Source organism: Equus caballus, chromosome 14 (genome assembly GCF_041296265.1).
Source record: "Equus caballus isolate H_3958 breed thoroughbred chromosome 14, TB-T2T, whole genome shotgun sequence".
In the NCBI taxonomy this organism is placed as follows: Eukaryota; Metazoa; Chordata; class Mammalia; order Perissodactyla; family Equidae; genus Equus; species Equus caballus.
This window is the reverse complement of record NC_091697.1, coordinates 24242610-24268890: the sequence shown is the minus strand read 5'-3', so window position 1 is coordinate 24268890 and position 26281 is coordinate 24242610. Positions and strand designations below refer to the sequence as shown.

At 52.9% G+C, this 26281-nt stretch overlaps 1 protein-coding gene and 1 long non-coding RNA gene across 2 annotated transcripts in view; one reads left to right on the top strand and one right to left on the bottom strand.

Moving 5' to 3' along the window:
* The window catches only part of ERGIC1 (endoplasmic reticulum-golgi intermediate compartment 1), a 102481-nt gene that overhangs the window by 17614 nt on the left and 58586 nt on the right, over window positions 1-26281 (top strand). The gene's annotated exons all lie outside the window — the stretch shown is intronic.
* On the bottom strand, window positions 5681-7877 carry LOC138917254 (uncharacterized). The gene is made up of 2 exons (XR_011424997.1): window positions 7686-7877; window positions 5681-7329 (listed from the first exon to the last, which is right to left on the bottom strand). It is a non-coding gene; the product is annotated as an uncharacterized lncRNA (long non-coding RNA).

Here is a 26281-nt window from a genome sequence, read left to right as displayed (position 1 = left end):
GAGCTTGGTCTCCAAGTCTCCCACTGGGCCATCGGTGCCATGCTCTGCCCCCAGGGGTCCCCAGGGCCTAGGACAGTGCCGGGCACACTAAAGGCTCTTACGTCAAGTGGTGAACGAGCAGAGCCCTCCTGGGTTTGAGTTGTCTCTCTGCTCCTTGCAGGCTCTCTGATTTGCTAGCAGCCCGCCCTGGTCATCTGCGGGGATGGTGATGACGCCTTCCTGCTGGGCGGCAGTGGCGCTTCAATGAGATAACTCGGCACGTCGCTCAGCGTGGCCCTGCCGTGGTCAGCGCCCAGAACACGTGGCTGTGAGTGTTATTTAGTTTGCACAGGTATTTCTGTGTGTGAACCTTGATACAGCTGCCACGTGGGACTCTGGCCCTGCAGGTGACAGTGTTACAATGGTCATTTTGGAATCTTTACCCGAGCGTGCTGGCAGCAACGGCCCAGAAGAGAGAGGGCATGCGGGTTTGGCCAAGGGAGAGGACCTCAGGGGGAGCCACCCCTGTTTGTCAGAGAAGTGCCTGTGGATACAAGTGTGCATGTGGGCGTGTACGTGTGTGAAACGTGTGTGTGTCTTTGCTGCAGGCCCACGAGGTGGCCATCAAGTGCCCCAGCTGGTGTCACCCTGTGGGGTCCCCGGTGTGGGGTGTGCGATGTAGTCCTGGTGTCCACCCTGCCCCCAGCTCAGCCGGTTTGCCGCGTGCTGCTCTTGCCTGGAAAGACAATGCACAGAAGATAGGCTGCGTAGGCGTGTGCCCTGGCCCAGCCCACCTGGTGACTTGTGAGCGGCTCCCCGGTCTGCTACTGCCTCAGGTGGAGGCAGCCGGAAGAGCCTTGGCTGCAGCCCCGCAGAGGTGTATGGGCATCTTCAGAGGGCCCTTTATAGCCCAAGGGCCCCTGAGGTGGAGGTGGAGGGGCTGGTGGGCTGCCCAGAGGCGTCTTCCTCCATGGAACCTCCTGCCAGGCACCTCTGGGCTGTGTTTAGAACACATACCCAGCATTCCCCTCGCATGACCCCAGAACAGCCTGTGGGGAAGGAATCACCCCTTTCACAGATGGGAAAATTGAGGCCCAGGGCTCACAGCTGGCTGAGGGCAATTTGCTGGTTCAAATGCAGATCGCCAGGGCCCCGCCCGGAGACCGTGTCATGGGACATCAGGGCTGCAGCCTCTGTATTTTAAACATCCTCTCTGGGCCGTGGTAATGATCAGGAGAGTGGGAGACCCAAGCGGGAACCCCGGGTTTGTGCTCTGGCCCTGCTGTTTGCTCCTCGGCCAATCACATCACCTCTGGGCTTCCTTCAGTTTCCCCAGCTGTGAGGTGGGGAGGGTAATGGTACCCACCTCAGAGGGAGGTTGTGAAAATTCCCTAAGCGGTCGGTCGTGTCACACTCCTAGGGTTCAGTGAAAATGGGTTTGTTGCTATTGTTCCTCATGGGATTTGTCACAAAAGCAGAAACACGGAAAAGACGTGTGTGTGCTTTACAGCAGTGCCCTCTCGTCTCCTTAGAGGGGAGGGTCTCTCAGGATGCTGGGGGCAGGCTTGCTCTGTCCCCATTTTAGAGATGCAAACACTGGGGGGACCTCTCGTGGACGCTCAGCCGCCGTGGGTCTGGGCTCCTGAAACGGACCCCTTCAGAGCGCTGCCTGGGCTCGGTGCTCCTGGGGGCCAGCCGAGCATGGGGCGGCCGCCTTGGGAGGGGCTGACGGTGGGCTGCGGCTACAGCTCACCGTACCTCCTGCCACCTCGCCTGAACCCAAGGGACGTTTCTCAGAACACCAGGACACTGCGGGGCAGAGGCCGTGAGGCTGGTTTCCAGGAGGGCAGTGGAGGCGGGAGAGGGAGCCGCACACCAGTCAGCTGTACCTGGTCTGGATCCGGGGAACACAGCGTCCGACATGCTCTGCACTTCTCCGCTGGCAGCTTGGCTGGGCCAGAAGTCCCACACAGAGCACTTCTGCCAAGAAGGTCTCACTCCCGGCCACAACTAGTTTGCACCTCTGCTCATCCGTTCGTGTCAGAGTCACCTGTGAGCAGCGACTGCGTGCCACGCTCTGTGCTGGGGGTGGGGCATCGAGCTGCACACCACGGACACGGTAGCTCCTCATGAGCTTCCGTTCCAACAGGGGAGGTGGGCAACTAAATAATCAAGAGTTTTCTGAGCAAAAGCATCCAGGGGTCTCTGGGGATGTTCTGATTGAACTTCATACGGGGTTCAAGAAGGGCCCTCCCACAATGCCACCCCAAGACCTCAGTGATGAGCGGAGCTGGGTGGACGCCAGGCGAGGAGAACAGCCATCCAGAGGCAGAGGCAGGAGTGAGCCGTGGCACATGGCAAACTGGAGACTCATTGCAGGTGTGGTAAGTGAGCCCTTGACCCTCAGCACAGTGAGGACAAGTTTGAGCAGGGGACCGGCTTCCGTCTGTGGTGTGGGCAGCCGCACGGGCTGTGCTCCGGACCCCGGCCTGGGTGCAGCCCAGCAGGGGCCAGGCTGGCAGCCGCTGGCTCTTGTGGTGTCCGGTCTCTGCCAAGAGGCCTCTGATTCACATTTTCCACATGGACTTGATGTTTTGAAAATGTTGACCTTCAGCTAATAAAGTATCACTTACTAAATTGTGTCACATCCTATTCTATTAAAAAAAGGACAATGGACCAGTGAATTAGTTCGTGGCCTGTTGGCAGGAGGAAATTTGACAGCACTTGAGGCCAGAGAAAAGAGCCTTATCAGTGACAAGGCCCACTGTGTCCCCAGCGGGTGGGCAGTGTCGTTTCTGTGAGAGGCTGGACTGAGCGTGAGCTGGGTCAGCAGCCAGGCCGGAGAAGCTGTGACGAGGCTGGAAGGCCAAGTCCAGGCGGGGGGACCTGAGTCTTGCTCACAAGAAGCAGAGTCCTGTTGGGAAGGTGAGGTCTGTTCACAGGCCGGAGAGGAGTTGAGGCCACGTAGGCAATGCTGCTGGACCAGAAAAGAAGCAGGTGGCAGAACGTGCACAGGCAGGGAGTGAGTTGGGAGGGCTTCCTGGAAGAGAGACACTGGAGAGATGAGTTGGGATGGGATCAGTGGAGGGGAAGGTATGGTGTTCTAGCGAGAGGCTCTGCAGCCTGATGAGAGATTGGGGGGGCAGGGGCAGCAGTGTGGGAAGGAGTGGGGCCACCAACAGGCAGGGGAGGTGGGCCTAGTTTGTGGACCTGGCTCTGGGTCTGCATGTTTTGCATCAGGCACTGGGGAGCCATAGCAGGTTCTTGAGCAAAGGCAGTGCTTAGGAAGAAGAAAGCGGTCAAGTGAATGCAAAAACTCCCTAGGGCATGGACAAAGGGGAACAGAAAAAGCCCAGTGGCATGGGTTAGTGTGTTCCCCAGAAACGTGGGGGGTGTGTTCTCCCTGACAGGATGACTGCTCCTTATTCAGACTCTCATGGTGACAGAAGACAGACTGGAGGCCGACCTGAGACTGAGACTGAATTCATGCATATCAAATGCCTAAAGCACATGGCAGACGTTTGGGCGGCACTGGGGGAACTGCGGCCAAGGGTTAGGGCCCTGAAAACCCCACGGCAGGAAATTCACAGCCGGGGAATTTAAAAGCTTTTTGGAAAATAGTGTTGGGGCCCCGGGGCCACTAGTAGACCTTGGGGACTTGTTGATGTATGTTGAAGTTCCTTAAAATAGTACAGTAAAGAGAATCCCTGTGACGTTTTAGGCATCTCGAGTTAGGTGTAGCAGGAACTCCTGTCAGCGTCAGTGCCCTCGTCTGTAGGATGGGTCTAGATGAGCCTGCCCCTAGGGCCAAGCTGGGGTTCAGCGGGCAGGTGCAGGGGCTGCGCTCGGCGTGGGCCTGGATGGGGGTCCTCGGCTGGTGTCCCTGCGGCAGTCCAGTGCGTTCCCACTTGACTATGTTTACTTGCTCAAAGTGTGAGCAGTTCTGCCCCAGCATTTTCAGGAGATGCTTATCACTTTGTTTCGCTTTCTTACAGGGATGCCTGGCCCCACCCCATCCCAGCTGTGGGACCTCAGGCAGGGCCTTTCTCCCCCTGGGACTCAGTTTCCTCATCTGTGACAATGGGCTAATAATAGTGCCTCCCTCCAAGCGTTTTGTGAGGCAAAGTGAGATGGTGTTCAGGAATTGTCAGCGGTGGCCCACTGTGGCCCCAGGTCACTGACCCCCGCCTCCTGGGGTCTCGTCCCCTGGGAACCTGGGAAGCCCTTACCTCTGACTCAGCTCTCCCCCCTGCTTCTTGTCTTCCTCCTGCCGTTGTAGTCCCTGGAGCGGGAGCAGTAAGACCTGGGCCTGCCCCTCTGCTCTCTGCTTTACTTGCCCTTGCACTTGTCACCCCGCAGGCTGTTTGTTCGCTCACTCACTCACTCACTTGTTTATTTACAGACATTGATGCTGGTCATTGCACTAGGCCCCGGCCATCAAGGGGTGAATGAGAGCGATACAGCTCCTGCCATCCTGGAGTCCTCGGTTTCAGCAATTAAATCAAACATCCAATTAAATTTGTACTTCTCAGTTGATCTGTGGGCTGTGAAGGGAAAAACAGGAGGTTCTGGGACCTGAGTGTTCTAGGGTCCGGGGAAACCTCACTGCAGTGATGTTGGAGTGGCCATCTGAAAGACACTGAGTTCAGTGGTCATTGAAAGGAAGAACGCCCAGGTGGAGGCAATAGCATGGGCAAAGGCCCTGAGGTGAGCAGGTGGAGGTGGCAGCAGACAGAAAGCTGAGGAGTGCCCCAGCTGGAGGTGTCGGCTGGGCCAGGCCATGAGGGCCTGGTAGGGGACAATTAGGAATTAGTTGTTTATCTTGAGAAGCTTCGGCCCTTTAAGTATTTTAAGCAGACCGTCTGCAAAGCTCACTCTGGACTGAAGGGAAAGACCAGAGCAGTCAGGAGCCTCCTGCAGGTCTGAGTGAGGAGGGGGTGGTCTGCATAGCCACACACCAGCTCCTTCTTTGATCACGCACAAGAAGGCTTGCACTTAGCGAGGCCAGAATCCTGTGCTGGTTCAGAAGAAAGTCACAGACCCCAGGCTGTGCATCCCCGAAGCTTGGGGTGCGGTGGAGGAGCCTTTGCTGGATCACCGGCTGCCATGTGGGTGTGACGGTTATAGTCCAGGCCACTCCCGAGGAACCAGGGGAAGCCTGTCTACTTAGACCCTACTGTGCGCCCCGCAGGTCTAGGTTCAAAATCTCAGCTGACCTTCCCAGCGCCCTGCAGACTTGGGTGGGAGCCCTCTTGTCCAGAGAAAGAGCACAGAGTCGGGAGTCGCCCAAGATCCCGAGGCTGCTGCCTGCCAGGTGTGTGGGGCCAAGTCCGCGCTCCCCTGCCCTGAGGTGGCCGCAGGGAAGGCACCCGACCTGAAGCCCTTTGGGTGGGTAGCACCGAGGAAGAAGCTCCGTGTGTAGCCATGAGGCCCGAGTCTGGGGAACTGGCTCTGGAGGCGTGACTTCTGAGCCCTCACCGCCTTCTCATGCTACCTAGTCCTGGCTCGCCCTCAGCTTCCGGGATCCTCCAGGCCTGGCTGGGCAGTGGCTGGCTTTGCCCGGAGGGCTCTGCTCCCCTGCAGGCCCCCGTCTTGTCCCCAGGCCCCCAGTCCCTCCTTTCGGTCCTTGGGTCAAGGCAGGGCCGTTCCCTGTAAATACCAGTCCCCTTACATGCACATTTTTCCTCTATGATTTTTCCTGTTTTGATGAAGCACTGCTCTTGGCTGTGCAGGTTCCCAAGAGGGGACTGAGGCCCCGGCCTGGCCAGCCAGTCATTCAGGAACTTCGCTCCCAGGCCCGGCCCACGCCCAGCCTGCATTCCGCCGGCAGGGCCACAGCCTTCGTGCTCGGCGTCAATGGGCCTGTCCCCCCCCAATTCCCATGGTTCCCTGGCCCCGTCCTTATCGCTTTTCCCAGCTGCCTGAAAAGGCTGCATTCCAGGCCGAAATTCGCCCCGACTCCCTCCTTTCTGCTTTCTTCCGGACCGAGGGCTGCGAGAGTTTAGAGCCCGCTGCATCGGGACCAGATCTGCAGGCTGCTGGGGGAAAGGACAGGAGTGATGTCTGTTAAACACATTAGCCCATTTATTTGTTCACTCATCCGGCAGATACGAGGAGCGCCTCCTGTGTGCCAGGCACTGTTCCAGGTGTCAGGCGCAGAAAGCAGGACGTTAACAAGTGTCGCGGGGGGAACAGTGCCGTCCACAGCCCGGGAAGTGTGGCTGCCTTCCTCGGTCCTCACGGCGACTTGGAACTGAGGCTCTAGGAGCCGGTGCTGCTGCGGGAGGTGCTTTAAAAGCCCTGCTTCTTCGGGTCCCCCAGAGCCCCATGTGGCCCTCATGCCTCCTCCAGCTGGGCCTGGGCTGGATTCCAGCCCTCGCCCTCTGCCTCGGTCAGGTGTCCTTGGGTAGGGGGCAGCCTGCCCGCTGTGCACGGTGGCCTCACTAAGACCATAGCACGGCCGGTAGGTGGTGGCTCTGGGACTCAGAAGCCAGCTTTGCCTGACGCCAAACTCAGAAGTCAGTTCTTGGGGGTTCTGGAGTGTTGTTGGCTCTGTTATCTCGATTGCTCTTCTCCCTCTGCGTCTTGCCTGCGGGCTATGCTGTGCCTGCAGCCTTGTCTTAATCACCCAGCTCTGCCACAGACACTTCTGTTGAAAGTGTTTGTCCTGAGTAATTGCAGGCTGTTAGTCTTACCTCTGACGCACGGTTACCCGTTCGGACTCCTGCTTGTTTGTTCATTACTTATTCATTCTGTCAACAAACAGTGGGTATACAGTGCCAGGGAGGGGGCAGGGACAGAGCTGAGCCCACGTGCCCCTGTCCTGGGGGCTCCCAGGCGGATAAGGCAGTGGACGCAGTAGTCCGACGGGGGAGCGGGGAGGGCTGGGAGCGCGGCGGAGGCTTGAACAAGGCCCTGGCGATGGCAGTGGGAAGGCCCACGCTGAGGTAGTGCTGTCAGGGCGCCTGCGCTGCCTTCTCGGGTCTGTTGGCTGACTTAATCCTCACGTCCACCCCTGTGAGGGCGTAGGATCAGCTATTGTGAACGTTTTGCATTTCAGGAACTAACTTGCCCTGGGTCACCTAGACGGTGGCAGAGCCCAGATTTGAACCCAGACTTCCTGGCTCCTGAGTCTGTGCCCTTAACCACTGCACCACACCGCGTGAGCATGAGCTTGCCACATAAACGGGAGCCGTGCGTGCACCTCTCAGAACCGCGGAAGAAACGGATGCTCCGAGGCTCCTGTGGCAGCGTGGAGGCCAGCAGGCGCCTGAGCAGGAGCAGGCCGTGGGCTGGTCCTGAGCGCGGGTCCCGGGGTCAGGACAGGAGAAGGACGGGGCGCAGGTCGTTCTGGAGGGGGAGGTTCAGAGGGATAGTGTGTGAGGAAGAGGTCCAGGGCATTAGCCACGCCTGTGTTTCTTTGTGAGCTTAAAAACGCATTCCAGTGCCAGACACTGAGCTCCGCAGTGTCTGGAGCTCTGCCTGAGGGCCTGGCCAGTGCTGTGTGGAGGAGGAAGGGCCTGGCTAGGGTGGACGTGGGCTAGGCCAGCCTCGGCCGACGCCCAGCTCTGTCACTGATGGCTGGGGTCACTCTGGGTGAACCTCGGTCCCCGCTCCTGGGCACTCAATGCTCTACTTCAAATCCACCATGGAGAACAATCCAGAGTCCTTTCCCAGCCCCCAAGGCCCTGCGTGATCCGTCCTACCTTGCTCGCTGACCTCATGCTGTGCCATCTCCCTCCCCATGCTCCAGCCACGGCAGGCAGTGCTGCTTCTGGACCAGGTCGACTGTGCGCCCACCTCAGAGCCTCTGCTGAGCACCAGCCCTCCCCTCTGCTTGGAAGCCCCTTCTCAGGCTCTCAGCACAGCTGGCTCCTCCCCGTCCTTCGGGTCTCTGCCGGGAGGGGCCTCCCTGACCGCTCAGCCTGAAGAGTCCCTGCCACGCTATCACATCACCCTGAAGTGTAGCATGATCCCCTTTCCTTTCTGCTGATCAGAAGGTGTATTGTCTGTCCCTCCCTGAGCACATAAGTCCTTCAGTTCATGGGCCTTGTCCATCTTGCTCACTCCTGTTTCCCCAACACCCAGGGTGCCTGGCACTTGTGGACACTAAATATTTGTTAGTTCAATGAATGAGCCTCAGTTTCCTCATCTGTAAAATGGGAAGCATCTTGCCGACCTACTAAAGTTGGTGTAAAGATCAGAGTGTGTTTAAGTCAAGGTGCCCAGTACAGTGCCTGGTGCTTAGTAGGTACTTAGGACTGACAAATCAGGCAAGTGTTAAGGCCCAGGTGTGAATTTCCAGCCTAGTAGACTCCGTGTACACTGCGGAGCTGTGTTTTTTGACATTACCAGGACTGGTGCTCACCAGCTCCAAAAATCAGGGTGATGGGTGGGGCAGGATGAGGTGAAGGAAGGAAAGAAGAAAAGAGGAAAACAAGAAAAGTCCTGGGGTGCAGTGGACTGTTCCAGTGGAAATGTCAGAGATGGTTTATCTCAAGGCCAGCTTTGCCCACTGGAACGTTTATAAATTCCTGCCAAGGACTTTTATTTTGAAGACCAAAAAAAAGGGGGGGAGTCACAGGTATTCTAATTAATAAATGTAGAAAGAATGATGGAATTTGAAAATCACCATTCGAACAGTAATATTGTTTCAGTTAAAATCCACTGTGGATGCTGAAATTAGGGGCAGGAGTTTAAGCAGCAACAAAATATTGTATAGTCTCAGTGTATCTCCTCCCAGGTATTTAGTAATTATAGAGGGGAAAACAGTAGCTGTACGGTGGAGAATCCTAGCAGATCCCATCTCAGCCAACTGATGAAGGCTCACGTCACAGTAGTAAGACATATGGACATCCCGTCCCCTGGTGGGTGCACTGAGAAAGGCACATCGCTGTGGGATTCTTCCCAGAAACGCACGGCCTGCCCTACATCAGCAGAAAACGTCAGACGGACCCAGTTTGAGATTCCGCAAAAGAACTGACAAACACTCTTAAAAGTGTCGCAGTCACGACAGACAAGGAAAGCCTTGGAACTGCCACAGATTGGAGGGGACTGAGGAGACACAACAGCCAAACACAGTGTGAGACCCTGGATTACATCCTAGACCAAAAAAAAGGACATTAGTGGAAAAACTGGTGAAATCCTGATTAACTTTGTCGTTACTTAACGGTATTGTACCAAGGTTAATTTCTTAGTTTTGAGAATTTTTCTGTGGTTTTCTAGGCTCTGTCGGATGTGAACGTTAGGGGAAGCTGGGTGAAGGATGTGTGGGAACTGTCTGTGCTGTTTGTGCAATGCTTCTGTAAGATGCAAATGACCTCGAAATGAGACGTTTGGAGGATGGCATGAGATGAAGGGGGAAGAGAAAGAGGCACAGTAGAGAAAAATGTAAGCCGAGACTTGGTTGTGGCATGGGGACCACACAAATGAGTACGTGTTTGTAGAAAGGCCTGGTGGTGGTGACAGGAGCAGACTCCTTTCAGTTGTGAAATCCTGTTTCCATGAAGGATTCTCCACGGCTGGTTGGCTGGCCGGCCTGGACTTTGCTCTTCCCTAAGGGGGTCTGGTTCTCCCCGCCTGAGCTCTGTCACCCCCTTTCTCGGCAGGGGGCATGTCCTTTTGTGACACCCATTGATGTCAGTGCACCATGGTAGCACTCCCCAGCCACAGATTCAGGAAGCCCGTAGCTGCCTTCGCCAAATTTGAACCACTCCTGGGCCACTGTCACCCTTTTTGCCATATCTACCTTCGCCCATACTATTAGAAGCTTTATATTTTATTTAAACAGACCCACTTGTAAAAACTTGGTAGATGAGTTTGAAAAAAAAAAGTAAATATGTTACCTCAGCCCTAGAAATGGAAAACCAGTGTTGCCTGCCATGAATTCAAGGTTTCTAGAAAATTCAGAGCAGTGAGAAGCAAGTTCTAGCTCAGGCATGTTGCTGGGAGAAGGTGCTGAGCTTGAAGCCTGCTCTTCTCTTTAATAACAAGTGAGATTAGTGGGTGATGAAAGCCCTACTAGTACAAATGAGCCTTCCTCCTAGACTCCATCAAGAGAATTGAAGGAGAAGTGGAACGGAGTCACTCCCTCACCCGCTGATTCCTGCTGTTTGCTGCCGGGTCCGGGTTCCACCTGAAACCATCTCGTGCGGGGCCACTGCGAAGCTCCCCACAGCCACCAAGCCCTTCCTGTGGGACAGGAGACAAAGGGCCCCGGGGCACGGCTGGCCACACTGTCAGTCTCCCGCTGACCTGGCCCACTTCTTCCTTCCAGTCCCAGGAATTTGCATCTGACTGTTTATGCAGATCCAGGTCTGAAGCCACTTCCTCTAGGCGCTTCCCTCAGCTTCAGAGCATTTTGGCCCTGAAAAAAAAAAGTGTGACTTCTTGGAGGTGTTAGAGTTCTTCTCACAGTGTACTATTGTTCCTGCCTAGTTCCAAGAGCTGGGCTTTGTCACATTGAGCTGGTACCTGCGAAGTCACAGAGCCGTCGGCTCCAACGGAACAGGGCTTTTAATCCCTTTTGACATCTGCTCTTTGTAAGAAATACATTTTATGTCACAACCCAGCATACAACATATAAAAACAACACAACGATGCTTCCCTTGGTACAGGCAATGCAAATAGATATTTTCTATTCTGTTGTAGTCTAATTTTTTTTAACACTGGTTGCAACCCACTAAATTGATTGCCCAACCCACTAATCAGTCATAACCTGCAGTTGGTAAACATTGCTCTGGAGGGCTAGAGCACAAGCTGTATTAACAGGTCCCATTTTTTGGAGCGCCCGTTATGAGCCAGGCACAGGGCTGAGCACCGTCTTGTTTAATCCCAACCACAGTTTGTACGTCAGACCGCCAGGTCTGAGAGAGGGGCGTCACTTAGCCCAGCTCACATAGCAGGTAAGGGCAGGACCAGGATTCCTGCCCGAGTCAGCCTGACTGATGCCCATGTTCTTTGGGCCTTGGAACACTTCCCCTGCGTGTCTGCCATTGCACCTTGCTCAGGATTCTTCCAGAGCAGGTGTCGAAGGATCCAGGAATGACGGAATCAAACATCAAGTTGGTGTAGAAAGAGATAAAAGAGAGTCTCTTTACTGTGATGCTGAGCCAGGGCAAGGTCCCAAACCTGGCTGATGATTTGATTTTCTTTCTTTTTAGAATTTTAATTAATTTTTAAATTGAGGTATAGCTGACTGTAATGTGCTCTCTCTCCTCCTAAGTGCTAAAAGCAGCTCGATGGCTTTTTACATACATACACCACGTGAGCATCCCCAGATCAAGCCACAGAACCCTTCCAGCAGCTCTGAGGGCTCCCTCGTGCCCTGTCCCGGTCAGTACCCCACTGAGAGGCCCCCTTCCCCTGACTTCCTTGCCGTTGGTGAGTTTTCCCTGTGCTTCAGCCTCATGTGTTGGAATCCTACAGTGTGTGTGTGTGTCAGTCTTTCATTCACGGTAACATCTGTGGGCTTCACCCCTGTTGTATGCGTGTCAGTAATTCATTCTTTTTTGTTATTGTAGCATCTGATTTCTTTTTAGTACTTTTAAGCTTTTTTCAATTTCATAGAATATTCTAGACCTATCAAACAGCATAGAGAATGACCTAGACCTGCCTCCCGTCTTAGAGACAAACCTAAAGCCTGCCTGCTTTCATACTTCCATCTGGGATGCATCCCCAACCCGTCCCAGTATACCTATCCTCCTAAATGTGGTGGCGATCCTTCCTGTGCATGTCAGCAAATTTTTACTACCTATGTATGGATTCTTATGAGTCCTTAATTTGAGTGTGTGCATGCTTTTTTTTTTTTGCGTTGCTGATAAAAATTTTTTTTTTTTAATGTTCCAAGTCTTTCTGGAATTCAGAACCCCAGCTCTGTGCTGAGGTCAGGAGAGTTGGAGCGGAGTCCAGAAGGAAAGACAGCTGGGGAGCAGCAGGAAGAAAGCAGAGTGGGGAGAGAGGCCCTGGGGCAGGGGGCAGGGGAGCTGTTCCTGGCCTGGGGGAAGCAGCTGTAACCCGGGGTCCCTGAGGCCCCTGCCCTCTGTCTCATCCTGGACCTATGGGGAGCTCAACGTTCCCCTCTTTCTCGCTGATTTCCTGGGTCTACTGGTGCCACCCCCTAGCCAAGGCGGCCCTCAGAGGGACTTGTGGGGGAGGATGAGTTTCTCTTTTGGGAAGAAGGACGTGCTTGTGGTCCTCCATTCCTCACAGCCTGCAGCCTCGTGGTAGTGGGTACAGCGCTGAGCACCCGCTTGTGAGGCCAGGCACTGTGTTAAATAAGCACTTTCCAGGGGCTGACTCACGGACCCCCTCAGAACAGCCCTGTGGGGTGGGCACTGTGTGACAGACTGGGAAACTGAGGCACCAGGGCAAGGAAGTAAGTTCCCCAAGGCCATAGCTAGCGACTGGTGGCGCTGAGACTCGCACCCGGCTCCAGACCCACCACGCCCCATACGCTCTCCAGTCCCAATTCTAGCAGATCACAGAAGGCCCCTGGGCCTTTGCTTCCTGGCGCTCCTCTCCTCCTATAACTCCACATTTGTGATGGAGGTTTTCTTGACTCGCGCTCCAGGCAGGCAGGGACTGCCTTTGTCCAGCTCACATTGTATCTCAAGGGCCTAGCCTGGCATCCAGAACAGAGTGGATGCTAGTGATATTTGCAGAATGGATGCTGAATGAATGAATGAATGAATGGGCAATAATGCAGATGCAGAGCGGTGGGAAACCATCTATGGGGAGGCCTCCGCGTGGAGTCTCTGCAGACCCCAGGCTTGGCTCCCGGCCGTGAGGAATCCGAAAGCCAAGGGTTTGAGTCCCAGCTCCAAGGCTCCCTAGCATTAGTGTCACCTTGAGCGACGTTTATCTTCCTCACCTGGAAAGCAGGTATTGTGACCGTCCCTCCTTCCCAGGGTCACTGGCACAGCGTGTCAAGGTATGACACGTCACAGACCATCCTGGGTACAGGTGGGGCAATAGGCCTCCCATCTGGGCAGGTCCTTTGTGGACAAAAGGCCAAGGTCGTTTGGTGGGACAGCACAGAAGTCCTTGTTCAGGCCCAGTGGTTCCCCAGAACCCACTGGGGGCACATGTGAGCTGTGTGATTGATGCTGCCCCGTAGCATTTCCTGTGTCCCCAGTCCTGCCTCTCGGAGGCCGCAGGAACAATGCTGACTGGCTTTGGCCACTGCCTCCTTGTTTCATCCTTCTCTGTCATTTGACACCAAGAAGACAGCCAGCCAGGCCTTGGCTGCCTGCAGAGGTGTTACTGCCCCCGTTTCTGGCTGATGTCCGCTGGGTCCTGGCTGAGCAGGACAGCACTTGCCTCTCCCTAGACTCACTCCGCTGGAAGGCGCCCCTCCTGGCTCTGGTTCTCACCAGCAGGCTTCCATCTCTGTCCTCTCCTACGCCCGCTGTTTGCCTTCCCTGTATTGTGCGCTCAGCAGGGCTGTTCACAGGAAATGCCAAAGACCTCTCCCTCACAGCTGGGAACTAACCTTTTGTGAGTGCCTACTGGGTGCCAAGGGCTGTTTCTGCATTCCAGTTGGTGATCTCATTTTCTCAAAATTGTACTGGGAGCGAGATGTAATCCCGCTCCAGTTTAAAGATGGGTAAACCGAGGCTCAGAGAGGTCTAGCCAGTTGCCTAAGCAGAGTGAGGATTTGAACCCCAGCCTCTGAGCCCAAAGCCAGAGTTGTCTCCACTCCCCCCACCCCATGCCGCTGTGCAGAGAGAAGGCGGTGACAGCCACGGTGCTGGTGATGTCGACTGCGGCCACCATCTGTCATGCACTGCGCCGTGCTGCAAACTGGAGTCACTGCCTCACGTGCGCTTCCACGTGTAATCCTCACTCCCATGGAGTAGTCAGTATTTTTATCCCCATTTTACAAACGAAAAACATGAGGTTCAGAGAAAAATTTGTCCAAAGTCATGTAGCAAGTGCATGAGGCAACAGAGGCCCTGGCTCTGCAGACCCACGTCTTAGGGACTGGAAAACCAGGTACGCTGTGGGACATCCAGACTCTGGGCTGTTATTCATCACTAGAAAGAAGTGAGCTGCCGAGCCATGAAAAGATGTGGAGGAACCTTAAATACATATCACTGAGTGAGAGAAGCCCATCTGAATAGGCTGCACACTGTGTGGCTCCAGCTATATGACATTCTGGAAAAGGCAACACTAGGGAGACAGTCAAAAGACCAGTGTTTGCCAGGGGTGAGGGTGAGGAATGAACAGGCAGAGCAAGAGGCTGTTTAGGGCAGTGAAACTGTTCTGTGTGATACTGTAGTGGTAGATATAGGTCATTGTACATATGTCCCAACCCATAGAATGTTCAACACTAAGCGTGAACCCCAATGTGGACTCTGGACTCTGGGTGATGCTGATGTGTCCGTGTAGGTTCATCAGTTGTAACCAATGTCCCGCTCTGGTGGGGGATGTTGATAACGGGGAGGTCATATGTGTGTAGGGGCAGGGGGTGTGTGGAAAATCTCTGTACCTTCTGCTCAATTTTGCTGTGAACCTAAAACTGCTCTAAACAGTAGTCTCTTTTTACAAAAGGAAACAGGTACACAGTGCCCTCGTTGGTGCTTGAGCCGCCCTCAGCCTGGCCCCCTGGCCTGTGCTTTTCCCACAAGCCCCAGCAGTGATGTGAGCGGGGCGTGGCTCTGCGGACTGCAGGGCTTCCTTGGCTGGATTATCTGCGTCTTTTCCAGGTGTTGTTCCAGGCCTGCTGTCAGGTGTGGTTTGAAATCCAGTCCAGGAGTGCGCACTGCATGGGGAGCTGGAGGGAGGTAATGCTACAGTTAGGTGACCAGGGGAGGCCAAGGGGATGGCAGGCGTGCCAGGAGGCTCTGCTGGGGGATGGACTGATCCTTCCACTTGGGGAGGATGTGAGGGAGGTGATAACCACATTCTTTGGTACCTATCCCCTGGGACACAGTGTGCTCGCTTAGGGGAGGCTGGCCTCAGCACTGCCAGGGCATTGCAAAATTCAGGCTCAGTTGAATCAATGTCCTTTGGAAAAGTACATTTTGCTCGGGAGCCAAGTAATACTGAAGACTCTGCAGCCAGCACAGTGAAGTGGAGAGCCGTGACTCATGCTGAGTGGGAGGGCCGAAGGCCCAGGGCCGAGCTCAAGGCAGACGGCGGCCCTTGCGTGGGCCCAGGCTCCCTCTGGTGCCAGGCCCCTCTGCCAGCTCAAGGCCCTCCACTGGGACAGTGTATGTGCTGTGGGCAACATCCTCAGATGGCTGCATCAGGGCTCCGACCCCCTTGCTGTTTAGAAAAGATTCTGTCCCTAAGAAGCCATGGATAAAATGAACCACTGTAAAAATCAAATTTAGGGGCCGGCCCGGTGGCGCAGCGGTTGAGTGCGCACATTCTGCTTCGGTGGCCTGGGGTTCACCAGTTCCCATCCCGGGTGCGGACAAGGCACCGCTTGGCACACCATGCTGTGGCAGGCGTCCCACATATAAAGTAGAGGAAGATGGGCACAGATGTTAGTTCAGGGCCAGCCTTCCTCAAAAAAAAAAAATCAAATTTAATTATTGACTTGCATTATTGGTTTAGAGATACCTTCTGCCTAAGATTACTATTTGGTAGGTCACAGCTCCAAAAGCCTAAAGATTTAGGAGCATCTGGCTGTCTTAGAAAGAGCCCACAGATAGTTCTTACTTGTGACATTAGGCAATTTGTTGTAGCTCCGTGGACCTGTTTTTCTGCCTTTAAAATGAGTCTGGACTAAATCAGCCTTGCTGAGGACCCAGGAAGCGTGTCTGCAGTGTCCCCATTCCCATGTCCTTGTCAGACATTGCTAATCCATCCCAGCACACACTCACACACTGACTCCAGTCTCAGCTTAGCAGCTGGGCAGCCACTGGAATTGATTCCTGAGAAGAACCTTCTGGGCCCACGGGGACCCCGTGATCTCAAAGTTCCCTTCTAGCTCCACAACTTTTAGGTTTCTTTGCCCTGTTCTGTCTTTTCAGTTCTGTTGTCTATTCTGGTACAAAAATACTTCAAGATTTAAGGCCAGGTTCACAAACTGTTTGGTCCTTAGGCCAAATCTGACCCATAGAAGTGTTTTCTTTGATTTGTATACTGTTTTATTTTAAAAAACAAAAAACTAGTTGCCATCATCTTTAAACTGGTGATTTCACGTAAGACCCCAGAGTTCTGGTTTTCCCTGATCTGGCCACCTTGGGGCTCCTTGTTCCAGCCATGGGCCAAGCTGAGGGGCTCTCTACCCCCTTTATAGGGGCCATGGACCCTCCAGTTTGCCACAGGCCTCTCCTGGTCCGCTTCCCTCTCTTCTGGTGCCTGCCAAGCCTCGGTGGGCGTTTTCCACTTGGGAGAACGCACGGCTTTCAGAGACACTAATGCCTGGTTCTCTCTTGTTTGGTGATGAGAGCAGCTAGGTGATCGGTGCCTGGACCCTTCATTCATTTGGGATTTTTGATGTTTCCTGGAACCTTTCAGAGGGCAGGGTGTCTTCTGTCTGTGAATGATCACTCCCCGGTGGATAGGTTTCTGTTTTTATTTTCCTGAGTGGGCTTTCCTTAAAGCGAGGGCTCCGATAAGCCCTGAACTGGTGGGGACAGCACAGCTTGAGGCAGATGCTGGAAATGCGGGATGGGGAGGAGGCCCCTCCCTCTCTCGGTCGCCCACTCTGCCTCCCGTAGGTCTCATCAGGAGAGTCTCATTGCTGTTGCGTGGTTAGGAAACCAAATGGCTCCTTCTGGGGACTCACCTATACGTCTCAGGTGAGCTCTTGGCTTGGGCAAGACCCACACTCTTCTGTGACTCAGTGGGCCTCTTGCTTGATAACTCCCTACCTAAGTGCAGTGCCAGGCACTGGGGACCCCAAGTCCCCAGTAAGACCATCCCTGCCCTTGAGGAGTTCACAGCTCCGAGGGGAAGACACCAATAGTGTTGATGAGACAGAGTGGGCTGCGCTGTTCATTCACGATTGCAGTCGTACGTGTTTAATGACAACGCACCATGGGCCAGATGATGACAGAGAGAAGCAGAAGAGTGTGCCTCAGGTGGCCTGAGGCTGAGGGAGATGTCTTCTCAGAGAAAGGGATGTGTGAACTGAGTTTTAAAAAGTTACCTGGGGCCTCTGACCTCCTCCCACTCCAGCTGCATCAGCCTCCTTGCTGTTCCAAGAGCCTGCCACGTGTGCTCCTTGCCTCGGGGCCTTTGCACTTGCTGTCCTTTAGCCTGGAATGCTCTTCCCTGGATATCCATGTGGCTGCTATCTCACTTAATTCAGATATCTGTTTGCTTGTCACCTTGTCAGATGAGCCTTCTGTGACGCCCCTCACACCCCATCCGAAACAGCACCTCCATTGCACTCTATCTCCTTAGCTGATACATTTTTCTTCATAGCCCTTCTCAGTACAGACATATATTAGTTCATTTATCGTTTGTCTCCCCGACTGGGATGTGAGCCAGGTGAAGGCAGGGAGTTCTGTGTCTGAGCACCGCTGTGTTCCCAGCACCCAGCACAGCCTGGTCCTCAGTAGGACCCCAGAAGTGACAGGAGGGTGGGGATGGCGCAAGGGTGGTGGAGAGGGCACAGTGCAGGTGGAGGCACGGGGCTGCGGCAGGACGGGCCTTTCTGGAGCAGAGAGCGGTGGGGAGGAGGGGAGGTAACCCCCAGACAGGGATTGGGCAGCCAAAGACCCTGACTGTCCCTTTTCTTGTGTAACCTATTTACTTCAGAACAGCTGAGAAGCACTGAGCTGCCCCAGTGAAGATGATCACCGACTGGCCTCCCACCCAGGCCCACGAGGAGGGTGCTCTGCTCCCTTTCCTTAGGCTTTTTTGCATGCGACTGTCTGGAAATCTCACCTTATAACTTGAGCCAGACTTGCCCTCCCAGGCACACAGCTGCTCCCCGTGCGGCACAGTAACGTCATCAGACAGATGAGGACGCAGGTCCCAGCTGTGCCGCGCGCCACTTGAGTGACCTTGGGCTTCGGGAGCTGTGAACCTCAGTGGGAGCTGTCGTTCTGCCTGGGACACCCTCTGCCCTTTCCCAGCCTCGTTTCTGCTTGTCTCTCTGGACTCAGGCTCCCAGCCTGAGAGTCGCCCTCTCTACACAGTCTCTTCCGAGCCTCAGTTTCTTTTTCTGTAGAAATGGGGATGATCCCAGTTTTGTGTCTTGGACAGTTTTGAGGATTGGACAAGATGACGTGAGTTAAGAGGCTGGCTCACAGAATATTCTCTTCTCCCCATGACACCGGATCCCTCGCCAGCTCCTTCCCTAATATACTTTCCTTGCCCTGCAGACCTCTTAAAATCCTAATCCTGTCCTAGGCTTTTACCCCCAGGCCGAGCCAGAACTCAGCCTCAACTTCTCAAGGTAGCTGAGGATGTTGCAGGGGGGGCGTCTCCGAGCACAGAGTAAAATGGGGTCACGTGGCAGGTGTGGGTGGAGGTCGAGGGACATCTGGGCTCCCCGCGAAGGGGCACCTTCCACAGGTGTCTTGGCATGACTGTCTTTCCCCTCGGTGCTCTCCCCCTAAACTTAAAAACACTGACATCAATGGTTTCTTCCTTTTAAATCTCTGTTGACGGCCGTGCCCTGGCGGGGAGCCACAGGGATGAGGATGCAGGCCCCAGAATAGCTCCTGCCGCGCAGCATTTAAATGCCGTCTGTATTTTTATCCGATGATGGGTCACTTCTGAAAACCCCGCTCGTGTTCTGCCCTCTAAGAATACATTGCCATTTATAGCGTCCGCACTCGGGATGTTGCTGTGTCTCGGTGTGGGGCCGCTGGCTGCGTCCTGTTTCCAGTGATTTGGAAACACTTTGGGGGCCCTTGCTGTCCCCCTGACCCATGTTCCCTGTGGCCTTGACAAGCAGGAAGGCTGATTCCCAGCCGAGCCCTCAGGCCCCGACACCTGGCCTCTCCTCTCTGTGAGAGCGTGAGCTTGTGGGGCTGTTCAGGGGTGGGCGAGGGACCCCGTCCAGCTGTGCTCCGCCAAGGCCTCAGGGTGGCAGCGCACCCCATTTCTGTAGTCCACGGGACCCTTCCTCCTTCGCTCCATCCCCAGGTGCCCACGGCTTGCTGATGGCACCAGGCCATCGCACGGGCACAGGAGGGCAGCGGTGAGCACAGACAGCCAAGGCCCCCAGAGGCCAGCGTGGAGCTTTTGAGAGGCTGGAGAAGGTCGTTGTGAGGCTGTCCAGGGTTCCAATCCTGATTCCTGCTCTTGCTGGCTGTGTGAGCTTAGATGAGTGGCTCAGCCTCTCTGAGTCTTGGTTTCCGCATTTACTGAAGGTACCTCCTGGGTGGTGGGGAGGATTCAGTGGGCTGGAGTAGGTCATGTCTCAAGTAGTGCTTGCTCGTAGGGTTGGAGCCCAGGAAATGCAGTCCTCTTGCCTGTGCCTCTGTTGACCTGTGGTGACTCAGGTGGGTACAAACTGAAAGTCTTAGGAAGTAAATCTGAGCTTAGAAATAAATACGCGGCTTTTTCCTTAGCAGCTCTAGCCCCCGGCATCTCCCGAACTGCACTTTTCCGCATTGCAGGTTCCTGCCCTTCCCGCCCCGTCCTAGTTTAGTTCATTCTATGGGGGGGGGGGGGGGGGGCCTGGAATCTGCAGATTTAACCAGCTTCCCAGTGGATTCTAGGGCAGTGGTCCATGGACCACACTTTGAGAAATGCTGCCTCCTTCATCCATTACACAGGTGTTTCTGCAGACCTACTATGTGCCTGGCTCTTTTCTAGGCTCTGGGGATATAGTGGAACTCAAAGACAGGCAAGGTTCCTGCTCTCCTGTTACTTATGTTCTAGTGGTGGAGTCCGGCAGTGAACAAAGACACATAATGCCGGGTAGCGATCTTAAGTGCTGTGAAGGAAAACACAGCAGAGTGAAGAGAGGGAGGATAGTGTGTTTTAGTTGGTGCGAGGATAGGCCTCTCTGAGGATGTGACATTTGAATATAGACCAAAATGAAGTGAGGGAGCAAGACATGCAGATATCTAGAGAAGAACTTTCCAGATAGAACGGCAAGGGCAAAGGGCCTGAGGTGGGAGCAAGCTTGCATGACAGCTCAAGAAGCAGGTCACGTTAGGACTTAGAACTCTTTGAGATGCTAAAATTGATCCCTGGGTTCAGATGACCCTCCCTGCTGTGCATGAGCCAGGGCCGGCCGGCAGGGAGCATATCCTGGCTGAGTCTGCCCACTGCTGAGGGCTCGGGGCAACTGTGTCATTGTCCTTTGAACAGGTTAAGAGTCTGCTACAAAGCAAGAGCTATTTGCTACTGATTTCTGCTCCCCGTCTCTAGAGAGCTTCTGCTAATGTTTGTTTCCATTGTTGTGAAAATCCTAAATTCTGACAGTTAGGTAAAGGGTGTTGTCCGGCCCAGAAAGGTCTCGTCTTTTTGCCGATAGAACATCTAAAACAGCTTCTGAGAATTTCTTGGTCGTCTTCCTGATCAGCTGATTGACTGTCTTGCTCATCCTCGTGGCCCGGTGGCCAGCACAGCACATCTCAGCACTTCTCAGGCATTCAGGAGCCTCAGGAGCATGCCAACTGTGACTTGGAAAGAATCGGGTCCTTGCTCACTCGAACACAAATGCCTGCCCTTTCTGTGTTTCACTTTAACTATCTGCGGGCGCGCAAATTTGGGTTCCACGACCCCTGAGGTTCCTCCTACGTCTGTTGTGTTGGGATTGTAAGAGCAGGTTTTGTGTGAGAAGCTGTTGAGTTTTGATCTGGACATGTCAAGTGTGATTGGCAGGCGGGATGCCCCTGGGAATAAGGAGGCTCCTTGGGCATTACCACGGGAGCTCTGTGAGGACAGGGATCATGTCTGTCTGGTTGACTTTCTCCTGTCTCTCTGGAACTTGGCGCAGTAAATTAAGGCATAGATGAGTTGGCTGTGAAGTTGAAAGAGAAGGGGCCTGAACACAGACCCTTGGGGGTACACCTGGGTGTCAGGGGCAGGAGGAGGAAAAGGAGCAGACAGAGAGGATGCGGAAGAGTGAGGATGCCATGGTACGTCAGGCAGTCAAGAGAAGAGAGAGTCAAGAAGGAAGGGAGAGTCAGCAGCTTCTGTACCGAGACGGTACCGAGGAGAGCCTTTGGCTCCGGCCCTTAGTGACTCTGGGTGATCTTAGCTAGAGCAGGAAGAGAGTGGGTGAGGGGAGCTGGCGTCAGACTGCTGTGGGATAAGGATCAAATGGAAGGTGAAATGTGAGGTTATTCTAGGCCAGTCATTGAGAAGTGTGCTGTGTACTTCCTGTTGCGTCACGTTGAGAGGTACAGAATAGCTGGTTATCTTCTCTTTGAGATGCTAAAATTGATCCCTGGGTTCAGATGACGGCAGCCCGATCCATCTATTGTGAAATTTCCCATCATTGCTGATCATTGCCTGGATCCAGTATTTCATCAGAGGGTTCACAATGATGGTTTCTCTAATTCTATGGTCTTTCTACATTATTCTTTGAAATTATTCTGTAAAATAAAACTTTGCCCTCATCAACTATTTGGTTACCTAGGAATACATTTTGTATACCAAAAAAAGTCAGAATTAGTGTTTTCCCTTTATTTACCAGTTTTCAGAAGAGTGAGTTGGTGATCTAGCAGCTCGAAAGGTGTCCAATGGGGCTTCTTTGTTTTTTGAAGTATCGTTACGAACTCATAGACTGTTTGATGTGTTTCAGTCATGACTATCATTAAAGATTTTTCCAACGGCTTTTTTGAGGTATAATTACGTACAATAAACTTCACATACTTCAAGTGTTCAGTTTGAGGAATCTGAGGAACACTTAAAGTGTTCATGTATAAATCCATGAAACCATCGTCCCAGTCAAGGTAATGAATGTATTCCTTGCCCCCCAGAGTTTCCTCTGTTCCTCCCTTCCTCCCTCCCCAGGCAACCAGTGATCACTCTAGATTAGTTTGCACTGTCTACAATTTTATTTAGATGGAATCATACCATGTATACCCTAGTTTGTCTTTCATTCAGCTTAATTAGTTTAAGAATCATCCATGTCGTTGCTCATATCAATACTTCATTGGTTTTTATTGCCAAGTAATATTCCATTGTATGGGTATACCGTAATTTGTCTATCCATTTGCCTGGTGATGGACATTTGGGTTGTCTCCAGTTTGTGGCTATTACAAATTAAGCTTCTATGAACGTTCATCTACGTATGTTTGCATGGGAATATACGTTCATTTCTCTTGGGTGAATGCCTGCGACTGGAATGGCTGGGTCATATGGTAGGTGTATGTTTAACTTTTTCAGAAACTGCCAGACTCTTTTGCATAGTCGTTTACTACTTTACATTCTCACCGGCAACGTCTGAGAGCTCCAGTTGCTCCACATCCCCACCACCACTTGGTGTGATCAGCCTTTGTAATTGTAATTTTACATTTTAATATGTATAGAGTAGTATCTCATTGTGGTTTCAATTTGCATTTCCCCGATGACTTTGATGTTAGCATCATTTCATGTGGTTATTAGCCATTAGTAAATCTTTGGTGAAATGTCTTTTCAATTCGTTTGCCCAGTTTTTAGTGGGTTGTTTGTTTTCCTTTTGCTGAGTTCTGAGAGTTCTTTATACTGCCTGTAAATCCTTTATCAGATGTGTGATTCACAGATTTTTTTTTTCAGTCTGTCGCTTGTCTTTTCATTCTTTTAATAGTGCCTTTCAAAGAGCAGAAGTTTTTAATCTTGACGAAAGCTTATTTATTAGTTTTTTTAATGGATCCTGCTTTTGTTGTCTTATCTAAAAAAAACTTTGCCTAACCTAAGATCACAAAGAATTTCTCCTATGTTTTTTCTAGAAGATTTATAGTAAGTCTTGAAGTCAGACCCAACTTTGTTCTTTTTCAGAATGGTTTTGGCTGTTCTGAGTCCTTTGCGTTTCCATATGAATCTTAGAATCAGCTTGTCAATTTCTACAAAAATGCCTGTGGGATTTTGTTGGGAATTGAGTTGAATCTGCAGATCAGTTTGGGGAGAAATGCCATCTTAATGATATTGAGTCTTCTGACCCATTAATAGTATATTTCTCCATTTATTTAGGTCTCCTTTAACTTCTCTTAGTGATATTTTATAGTTTTTATTGTATGTTTCTTGTGCTTCTTTTGTCATATTTACCCCTGAGTATTTAATATTTTTTATGCATCTCCTAAGAATAATAGAAGTAACCATTTGTGTTCACTTTTGCTTACATCTTCCATTGTTTCTTTCTGAAGATATAAGCAAGAGTGTACGTTTGTTTTTACCCACCCCCACCCCCACAAACACACATAAAATTTAGTGGAACACAGTGTTCCACCATTTTTTTTTTTTAAAGATTGGCACCTGAGCTAACAACTGTTGCCAATCTTTTTTTTTCTCCCCCTACTTTTTCTCCCCAAATCTCCCCGGTACATGTGGGTCCTTCTAGTTGTGGCATGTGGGATGCCGCCTCAACATGGCCTGATGAGCTGTGCCGTGTCTGCACCCAGGATCTGAACCAGTGAAACCCTGGGCCGCCGAAGCGGAGCTCGCAAACTTAACCACTCAGCCATGGGGCCAGCCCCAGTGTTCCACAATTTGCTTTTTTCTCTTACTATGTAGAGAGACCTTCCTCAATCTCCTGTCCAGCTGTATCGTCCTCCACTTTACAGATGCTCTGTCATTTATTAAGCGGTCCCCTTGGGTGGATGTTTGGATGGTCTCCAGTCGTTTGCTGTTACAGCTGGTGCTGCCGTGCATAGCCCTGTGCACACGTCATTTTATGTTTTCACCTGGAATTTACTGAATGCCATTAATGGGGCAGGCCCTGCACGACCAGCAGGAGATTCAGGAACAAGTCTGACTCGTCCCAGCTCAGCAGGAGCCGAAGACCCTGCAGCCATCTCAGGGCTGTGCCAGAATCACGTGTATGTCCCTAGAACCCCGGGAGGTGGGGGGGCTGCTTCAGAAGGGGCTTCTAGAAGCTCAGTGGTCAGACTTATTCCTCTTCATCTTTGGCCAGACTTAGTGGCTTCTGTGGGAAGGAGGGGAAGGGAAAGGCCAAGACTTTGTGGTTTGAGAGGGTGTTCTGGGATGGGAAAGGTCACAGGTGGAGGCCATTGGACCCGGGAGGTCACCCTGTGATAGAGACTAGGGCACCGAGATTCGGGGAGGGAACCACAGGGGGCTGGGCTGGAGGGAGAGAGCTGTGCGTGTGTTAGTGCTGTGTGCACAGTCATCATCATCTAGACCTCTGTAAACACAGGCCTCCACCCTGCAGCCCCCATCTGTCTCCCTGGGGCACGTGGCACAGTGGTCAGAGCACGTGTCCTGAAGCAGACTGCGGGAGTTCACATCCTGGGCAAGGGAAATGGGCAGCACGATGGTGTCCCTGCCCAGGGCCGTGAGAAGCAGGTGAGCTAGTGAGTGCCAGGTCCAGGTACCAGGCAGGTGCCCACGATCCCTCACGACGGGGCGGCAGCAGCGTGACTGTGATTGCGCCTCGTGGGGGCCAGAGAGGGAGACAGACGTCTTTTCCTTCTTTGACAGGAGCGGGAGCGGTGTGAGCTTGTGTTAGCAGGTTGAGTGTCAGGACACGATTCGGGGGCTGATGAGAGTGGCTCTGGGGCTCGTCAGAGCTGACGCTGGCAGGGCGTTCTCTCTGCCCGTGCTCGGCCCTGGGGAGTTCATTTACCTCTGCGTGCCCCCCGACACACACGCGTGTGCGCACGTGCACACACACATGCCCCAGTGGTTCTCAGCGAGGTGGAGGAAATGAGTAAGTGAACAAACAGGCACATTTTTCACCTAACTCCCTGGCACTCGGCACCGAGGGCTCTGACAGGCTGGTGGGCAGGGGTGACCGGGCCCAAGTGCCAACTAACAGCCTGGCTGGCTATTTTTGGGACAAATGACCCACCACTTCCAATGCCTTGCATCTAAATGGCATCTAATTTCATTAAACTTTGGAAACAGTGACATCAGGAGCGCCCGCCGGGTAGCCACCCCCGCATGGCGAACCACAGAGCGATCTGAGATTGGTCTGCGAGGGCAGGGGAGAAGTACGGTCCCAGGCAGCAAAAGTTAAAATAGCAAAGCTGAGGCACTCTGCTAGGAAAAGAAATTACAGAAGAAATCCATTAGTCAGAGCTTTCCAGCGGCAGTTTGCTCGCTTGGGAGCAGGAGACACGCGTGTTTATTTTGGACGAGGCGAGGCAGCCCTTCCTCACTCTGGGGGCTGGATGTGGCCTGTGGAGTGGGTTTCTGCTGAGTACATCCTCTGTTCTCATTCACTCCTAGTACTCATGTTGACCTATGTTTTGTCCTAAGGAATTTGTTGTATCCTAAGGTGTAATGAAGTTAGAAGCTCAGATTCGGCACCTTTTTGATTAAAATAGTGGCACTTGTACTTACTGCACCATCAGGTCAGTCAGAAACCCAGATGGACTTTAGTTTTTCCCTGTGGGCTCCTTTGTCCAGTTCTCTCCACATGAGCTCTGTCTTCTCAGGCACAGAGCAAAGAGGAAGAGGGAAAGACTGCTTCATCCGCATCCTGGTCTCCGTGGGGGCAGCTGAGGCCGTGGTCTTGCCCTCAGCAGTGGGAGCAGAGACACCTGGAGGCTTGTCAGAGAGAACACAGGCTCACGGGGAAGATGCACGTCCAGCTCTGCAGACGACGGGGTTTCTCACCTTTAGCCCCGTAGACATTTGGGGCCAGTAATGCTTTGTTGTGGGGGGCTGTCCTGTGCATTGTAGGATGCATCAGCATCCCTGGCCTCTACCGGCTGGGTACCACTAGCACCCCCACTCCTCAGTGTGACAACGAAAAATATCTCCAGACGTTGCCCCTTGTCCCCTATGGGGCAAAATCACCCCTGGTTGAGAACGACCAGCATATGACTTTTCAAAAGCATGAGAGACAACAAGGGTTTCACCAGCTTTTTATTAGCCTGTTTTTGTTTTAAATACTCTGAGTTTAATTATACCTTGAACTGGGCACGTCACTCCTCTTCCCGGGGCTTCCTTTTCTCATCTATAAAATGAATGGGTTGGACACAGTGATTTCAGAGGACCTTCTAGACCTGACAGCGGAGACTACTGAAGGCAGGAGACCCTTCTGGGGTCTCTGTGTTGGGGTCCTGTCCCAGCAGGTGACATACCTCTTCACACTTAGCCCCGGTCACTGCCCCCCATTCTGGCATTCAGGTCAGTCTTTCTTGAGTCCAGTTGATTGTTCTCTTGCTTTAATTTAAGCCCATTTTGCCTTTTCCTTAAGTGAAAATTTCTAAACATCCACAAAAGTAGAATGGTACAAAGAACCCCCGAGGATCCACGGCTC